The sequence below is a fragment of the Bison bison genome, unplaced genomic scaffold, assembly GCF_000754665.1.
Source record: "Bison bison bison isolate TAMUID 2011002044 unplaced genomic scaffold, Bison_UMD1.0 scf7180017864107, whole genome shotgun sequence".
NCBI lineage: Eukaryota > Metazoa > Chordata > Mammalia > Artiodactyla > Bovidae > Bison > Bison bison.
In genome coordinates, this window is record NW_011494679.1 from 151,915 (window position 1) to 159,293 (window position 7,379).

Genomic DNA, 7,379 nt, shown 5'->3' on the forward strand with positions numbered 1-7,379 from the left:
CCCTGGGATTTCTTTGGAAGGAATGATGCTGAAGCTGAAACTCCAGTACTTTGGCCACCTGATGTGAAGAGTTGACTCATTGGAAAAGACTCTGATGCTGGGAGGGATTGGGGGCAGGAGGAGAAAGGGATGACAGAGGATGAAATGGCTGGATAGCATCACTGACTCGATGGATGTGAGTCTGAGTGAACTCCGGGAGTTGGTGATGGACAGGGAGGCCTGGCGTGCTGCGTGCGATTCATGGGGTCGCAAAGAGTCGGACACGACTGAGCGACTGAACTGAACTGAACTGAGCTGAAGGAAGGGGAAAGAACAAATAATACTGAAATACAAAAAGAAGACTGAAATCCCATGAACTGACTGACGAAGCATCAGAGTGCAGCAGAGACAGCTGAGGGCTGAAAATAAAATCTCTCTCTTACTAACAACGTCCTGGTCCTGCTGCACACTTGCTGCTTTTGTGTTACCATATTTATCACAGAACTTCTTTCACCTTTTAAAATTATACCATATGTTTATTTTATAACTTTCTATAAAGTTGAACTTGTATAGGAAGCATGCTGTGTAACCTCAGTAGACACTTAACCCCACAATAGTAATAACCCCTGTATGCTGTGCTTTACAGATGTTAACACATAAACTCTTCCCAGCGACCTGTTGAAGAGGGTATTATATTCTATAGAGGAAGGAACATGTACTGAGAGCTTGGGGGATGGATTAAAGCTTACACAGCTATTAATAGTAAGTGGCAGAGTTGGGATTTGAACCCAAGAAGTCTGGATCCAGTCTGAGTTCTTAATCATGAAGACATACTGCCCTTCATGGTTCCATAGACACAGAGACTTTATCTCTGGTTTCATGCTTTGCTTCCAAAGCTCTGCCTTCCTCCCAATGTGCTCTATTACTCAGTTTCAGAGTTAAGATTGGACTGACTGAAAATTTTTCAATTCTTTGTAGTGTTCTTCTCATAGCATGCACCTAGTGGAGACTAGAGGAGAAGGCAATGGCACCCCACTCCAGTACTCTTGCCTGGAAAATCCCATGGACGGAGGAGCAGTCCATAGGGTCACTAGGAGTCGGGCACGACTGAGCGACTTCACTTTCATGCATTGGAGAAGGAAATGGCAACCCACTCCAGTGTTCTTGCCTGGAGAATCCCAGGGACGGGAAGTCTGGTTGGCTGCCATCTATGGGGTCGCACAGAGTCAGACACGACTGACACAACTTAGCAGCAGCAGCAGCAGTGGAGACTAGAACACTCATCCTATGATACCACAGTTAGTTGGTCACATAGCCATCTTATCCTGAGAACTCTTCAGGGCAGATGTCTCATCTTATTCCTCTTTTATATTCCTCTTTTATATTCCTCTTTTATATGTCCAGTTTCTTACATGACCAACTTTTCAAGCTGATGGTAGCAATTTATACTCTTACTAGCAATGTATGAGACTCCAACAAATTCCAAAATATTGCCAACCCTCAGAACTGTCAAGTCATTTTAATCTTATCTATTCCAGTAGCTTGGTGTACTGGTGTTTCACTGTAGTTTTAAATATCTAAAAATGTCTGGAAAATGATCCGCGGAAAGGTGAGTCTAAAGGGGAGCTGAGACTCAGATGTCTTAAATTAGATGACAAGAGTTTTGTCTATTGAGTACAGGTTAAAATAATTTAGGGGAATTATAATGATTTACTGCAGTGTGCAACCCTTTAGTTATGACAATATCTGGGAATCATAGAGACTTAGGCACTATACAAAGGCATTTATGCATAGACCCAGAGTACTGAGATTGTTGAAAAACTGTGCTTCTCAAAATGTGATTCCCAGACCAACAGCACCAGCCTCACCTGACAATCTGTTAAAATATTAATTCCCCAGTGGCCCTAGATCAAAGGCTTCAGAAACTATGAGGACAGGGCCAACAATCTGTGTTTCAATAAATTATCCAGGCTCTTCTGATGCAGATTAAAGCTTGAATCCCACTGATGCAAAATATTTCTTTCAGTTTCCTATCCAGTCTCTTTCTTTCTAAATGAAATTTCCTACAGAAGAGAAGGCATAACATCCCTTCCATCTCCTGGGTACTTTTCTCTTTCTCTCTCCCTCCTTCTTACCTTATCAGTTCCTGCTCAGTTCTTTTACTAGAAATGACATGTCAGATCCTCCAGCTTTAGGATCTCTTCAGCTGAAGAATTTCCAAGATAAAGAAAACTTTCTCCTGCTAATTTTGATTTTACCTCAAGAAAGAACTGATATAATACCATACTATAAAACAAACAAAAAATCTGCCTTCTCAAAAGAAGACTGAATAAAAAGGAAATTAGTCCCATCGCCACCATTTCTAGTTCAGTAGCCCTAAGTCACATGTTGGCTTTTGTAATGTAGAAGTATCAGTCTCCAGGTCTTGTTAGAAAAGCAGCAGAAAAGCAATCTGAAGCTTTATTTGTGCAAAATTTGAGTTGAATTAGGCTTTCCAGAACTGACTGAGAAGCCTAACAGTAAGCCTTCTGCTAGGCTTGTGTCAAAGGAAGCAAGAAGAGGACTCCTAGGTTGATTTCAAAACCACATTCCTTAGGAATTACTTAACCTTCACCAGGTAATTTTCAGTCAAGTGTGCATCACTCAGGAGCAATGGCTCAACATTTTTTTTTTTTTTTCATAAAACCTCTTAGACTTATGGTGAAGGAAAAGCTTCAGTGATACCTGTAATGTTTTCTTTCTATGTATATGTGTGCTCAGTCGCTTAGTCATGTCCGACTCTTTGCAGCCCCGTGCTTATAGCCTGCCAGACTCCTCCATCCATGGAATTTTCTAGGCAAGAATACTTCAGTGGGTTGCCACTTCCTATTCCAGGGGATCTCCCTGATCCATGAATCGAACCCATGTCTCTTGCATCTCCTGCCTTGACAGATGGGTTCTTTACCATCAGTGCCATCTGGGGAATAAATAAAATTATTACAAAAATAGTAAATATGACAACTTATTATTGGAGAAGGAAATGGCAACCCACTCCATTACTCTTGCTTGGAAAATCCCATGGACGGAGGATCCTGGTAGGCTATGGTCCATGGGGTCGCAAAGAGTCCGATATATTACATATATATTTGATAGTATATTATATATAAGTATATATAATAAATTATTGCTAATAAAAATAAAATAATAACATCTTGAAGCACATATAATAAGCCTAGAGATTTAATAACCTAGAATTTGTAGGATATCAGCTGGAACTTGCCTTTTATAATAGTAGATTACGGATGAGAGGGGAGGGTGGGAGAGGTCCCATGACTAGGCAGTAATGGAGGTTGTAAGGAGAACTAAGATAAAGAAGTGAAGAGGACAGAGCCAGAGGCTGGAGCCAGGAATGACTTTCAAGATGTTAGAAGCAGAGAAGTAAGAGGAAACTGTACCACCAGACAGTTAGTGTCAGGATTGTGGAGGGAGAAACAAATTGATTAAGAAATGAATAGATGAGATCTCTCCACCAATGTTCTATGTGGTTCTTGTGGACTCAATTGGCCAAGAACATAGCTTTGAGACCAAGAAATGCAATGGCCAAAAATATGTGATTAAAGAATACAAGATTCATTGATGGCATAGGTTATTTCAGGCACTACTAGGTTCAATCAACCACTAAAAATGAAGATGAATAATGTAATTAGATTTGGGGTGGGGAGAATAAGGTTTCAAAGAAACAGTCTAACTGACAATTCAAGTTTCTTGAAAGTTGATAGAATTGACACAAATTATCAGTTATCAGTCATTTAATATGATTGAGTAGGAAAGAACTGATGAGAAATTTTTTGGGGGGAACTAAAGGCAAAGTTGTCATTTGTTAAGCTCTTTCTAAGCTCATTTCACATGTGATACAAGTGTTATTATTATCATGTTTTGCATGTGGCAGTTATGAGCCTCAGACTAAGAAGACCATATATCTGGCAAAGTCAAGATCCAAAAACAGAAACAGGATCTAACTATAAAGCCTAGGTTTTTTTTTTAATCTATGGAGAATAACAATCAGAAGAAAATTTGACCATTATTCTCTTTTGCTTTTTTAACTTAAAAAAAAAAATGTATTCTTAGTTGGAGGATAATTGCTTTTCAACGTTGTGTTGGTTTCTGCCATGTGATGACATGAATCAGCCATAGGTATACACATGTGCCCTCCCTCCTGAGCCTCCCTCCCGCCTCCCACCCCATCACACCTCTCTAGGCTGTCACAGAGCAGTGGACTGCGCTCCCTGCTCATACGGCAAATTCCCACTGGTTATCTACTTTATCCACGGTAAAGGGTGCTGATGAACCAACTCACAGGGCAGCAACAGAGACACAGACACAGAAGACAGACTTGTGCACACAGTGAGGGGAGGAAAAGGAGAGCCCGGACCGGCTGAGAGGGAAGCGTCAGACATGTAAGGCCTAGTTTTTGTTTCCAAATTGACCATGAACTTTTATTCATTTATTCAAAATATATTATTGAATGTCTATTCTATATCAGAATTTTTAGGCACTGAGAATGCAGTGAGGCAGGCAGGATGAAACTTACTTTTTACTTAGAAGTTGTTGTTGTTGTTGTTTAGTTGCTAAGCCATGTCTGACTCTTTGTGACCCCATGGACTGCAGCACACCCAGCACACCGGGCTTCCCTAACTCCCAGAGTTTGCTCAAACTCATGTCTGTTGAATCAGTGATGCCATCCAACCATCCCATGTTCTGTCACCTCCTTCTCCTCCTGCCTTCAATCTTTCCCAGCATCAGAGTCAGCTCTTCACATCAGGTGACCAAAGTATTGGAGCTTCAGCAATCAGTCATTTCCAAAGAATATTTAGGGTGGATTTCCTTTAGGATTGACCACTTTGATCTCCTTGCTGTCCAAAGGACTCCCAAGAGTCTTCCCTAGCACCACAATTTGACACATCAATGCTTTGGCACTCAGCCTTCTTTATAGTCCAACTCCCTCATCCATTCAAGACTACTGAAAAAAAAAAAAAAACCACAAAACTATAGCTTTGACTATAGGGACCTTCTTCAACAAAGTAATGTCTCTGCTTTTTAATATGCTGTCTAGGTTTGTCATAGCTTTTCTTCTAAGGAGCAAGCTTCTTTTAATTTCACGGCTGCTGTCACCACCTACAGTGATTTTGGAGCCCGAGAAAATAAAATCTGTTACTGTTTCCACTTTTCCCCATCCATTTGCCATGAAGTGATAGGACCAGATGCCATGACCTTAGTTTTTTGAATGTTGAGTTTTAAGCCAGTTTTTTCACTCTCCTTTTTCACTTTCATTAAGAGGCTCTTTAGTTCCTCTTCACTTTCAGCCATTAGAGTGATTTCATCTGCATATCTGAGGTTGTTGATATTTCTCCTAGCAATCTTGATTCCAGCTTGTGTTTCATTCAGCCCAGCATTTCTCATGATGTACTCTGCATATAAGTTAAACAAGCAGGGTGACAATATACAACCTGGACATACTCCTTTCCCAATTTGGAACCAGTCAATTGTTCCTTGTCAGGTTCTGACTGTTGCTTCTTGACTTGCACACAGATTTCTCAGGAGGCAGGTCAGGTGGTCTGGCATTCCCATCTCTTGAAGAATTTTCCAGTCTGTTGTGATCCACACAGTTGAAGGCTTTAGCATAGTCAATAAAGCAGAAGTAGATGTTTTATTTAGAAGTGATGAGCCCTATTTATGACTTATCTATCTCATTGAAAAATGTAGAAGAGTCCAGGTGAATCAGTCCTGAACATAGAGACAAAGAAAAGATCAAATAGTAAAAGTAAGAGCAGACTAAATTTCAGAAAAGCTTACCTACATAAGCCTATGTTCTAAATGGAATTTAATGGTGTATAAATTGCTGAGTATTGAAGTAGAATATCCAGAAGTAGTTTAAGCCATAAACATTTTTTAAATTTATTACATTAATTTTTAAATTAATTTAATTTTAAAGTTATCTTTTTGAGGGATAACTTATGTACATAATTATATTAAGGTATAATTTGCATAGCATATGGTGAAAAGTATATTTTGGTGAATTTTGGCAAATGTATACAAACTACCCCTCACTCTGCAATCAAAATGCAAACTATTCTGAAGAGTGATGTCAGCAAGATGGCAGAATAGGAAACCATAGTGTCTCCCTCCCCCTATGATGGCAACACCTCAACAATAGTATGTAAACCAACTCTGTTTTTGAGAAACCCAGAAATCAGAAGGCTCCTATACCCCAGGTGACTGCAAATAGTCTTACCAAAGTCAGTAGCAAAATTTGTGGCGTTCACTTACCATAGTGCCTCCTCTTGGCTCAGTTGAGTGGATCCGGAGAATATTCTCAGCTCCATGGTTCTGCATAGAGAGAAAAAGGGAAGGCTGGACACTAAATCCAACGTTCAGAATTTTCAGGGAACAGCCCAAGTAATTAGTTTCAGTCCTGGCTGAATCTAAGTGCTGACAGCAAAGGCGGTTAGGTCGGGGGCTGCTGAGAACAAGGGCAATGTTTGGGAGCACTCACTCACCTCACACCCTTCCACTGGCTCAGTGCAGAGCCAAGTGGGAGGAACGTTCCAGCTCCTGGCTTCTCTCTGGGAAGGGGAAGTGTTGGAGCATGTGTCCAGTCCTCTGGGCTTTCAGGCATCTGCCTAAAGGACTGGTTTCCACCTCTATTGTTTTGGAGTGCTAATGGACCAAGCGACACAGAGAGGGAGCTTGGAGAACAAATGAGTGCTTAGCAGGATACTACTATCCTGAAGACCCACGGTAGAGCAGACAGAGACCGATACAGCTTGACAGTCTCTCTTTTGGGGGAAGAAAGAGACGTGGACCATCAGTCCAACATTCTAATTTTTTCAGGCACCTGCCCGAGGGACTAGGTTCTGTCTCACCTGACTCCCTGCTTATGGAGTCTGACATGCTCTAGAAGCCTACGTACCTGGAAAACAAGAGACCTGGTGGTTTGAGGTAGCTCCAGAGAACCTGTATCACTGCAGACATGCCTGAGGAGGCAAGGGGTAAATATTAATAGTTCCTGAAAAAAAGAAGGCAGCAAATCCATCTAACTGGGAATTTACATTTGCAATTCCAAAAAAGGCACATGCACAGGGCAGGTTTGAAAGGCTCACAGAATCTCTCACTGGTCTGATTGGTGAAGATTTTTCCCTATATAAAGGCAGTCCATAAGTATGAGGAGAGGTGGCTGTTTTTTTTTTTTTTTTTAATATGTGGATTCTAATACAAAGATACAAGACATATGAAGAAACAAGGATATGTGGCTCAATCAAAGGAACATGATACATCTTCAGAAACTGACTGAAAGAAACAGAGATATAGGAATTCTTTGACAGAGATTCAATTAACTCAGGAAAACAATTTATGAACAAAAC

The 7,379-nt window shown here is 40.7% G+C and overlaps 1 long non-coding RNA gene across 1 annotated transcript; it reads right to left on the minus strand.

The window, feature by feature from the left end:
• Positions 1 to 5,602: 5,602 nt before the first annotated feature.
• Positions 5,603 to 6,994, minus strand: LOC104987810. Its single transcript, XR_825171.1, has 3 exons — positions 6,929 to 6,994; positions 6,286 to 6,345; positions 5,603 to 5,742 (listed from the first exon to the last, which is right to left on the minus strand). It is a non-coding gene; the product is annotated as an uncharacterized LOC104987810 (long non-coding RNA).
• Between the last annotated feature and the right edge of the window lie 385 nt (positions 6,995 to 7,379).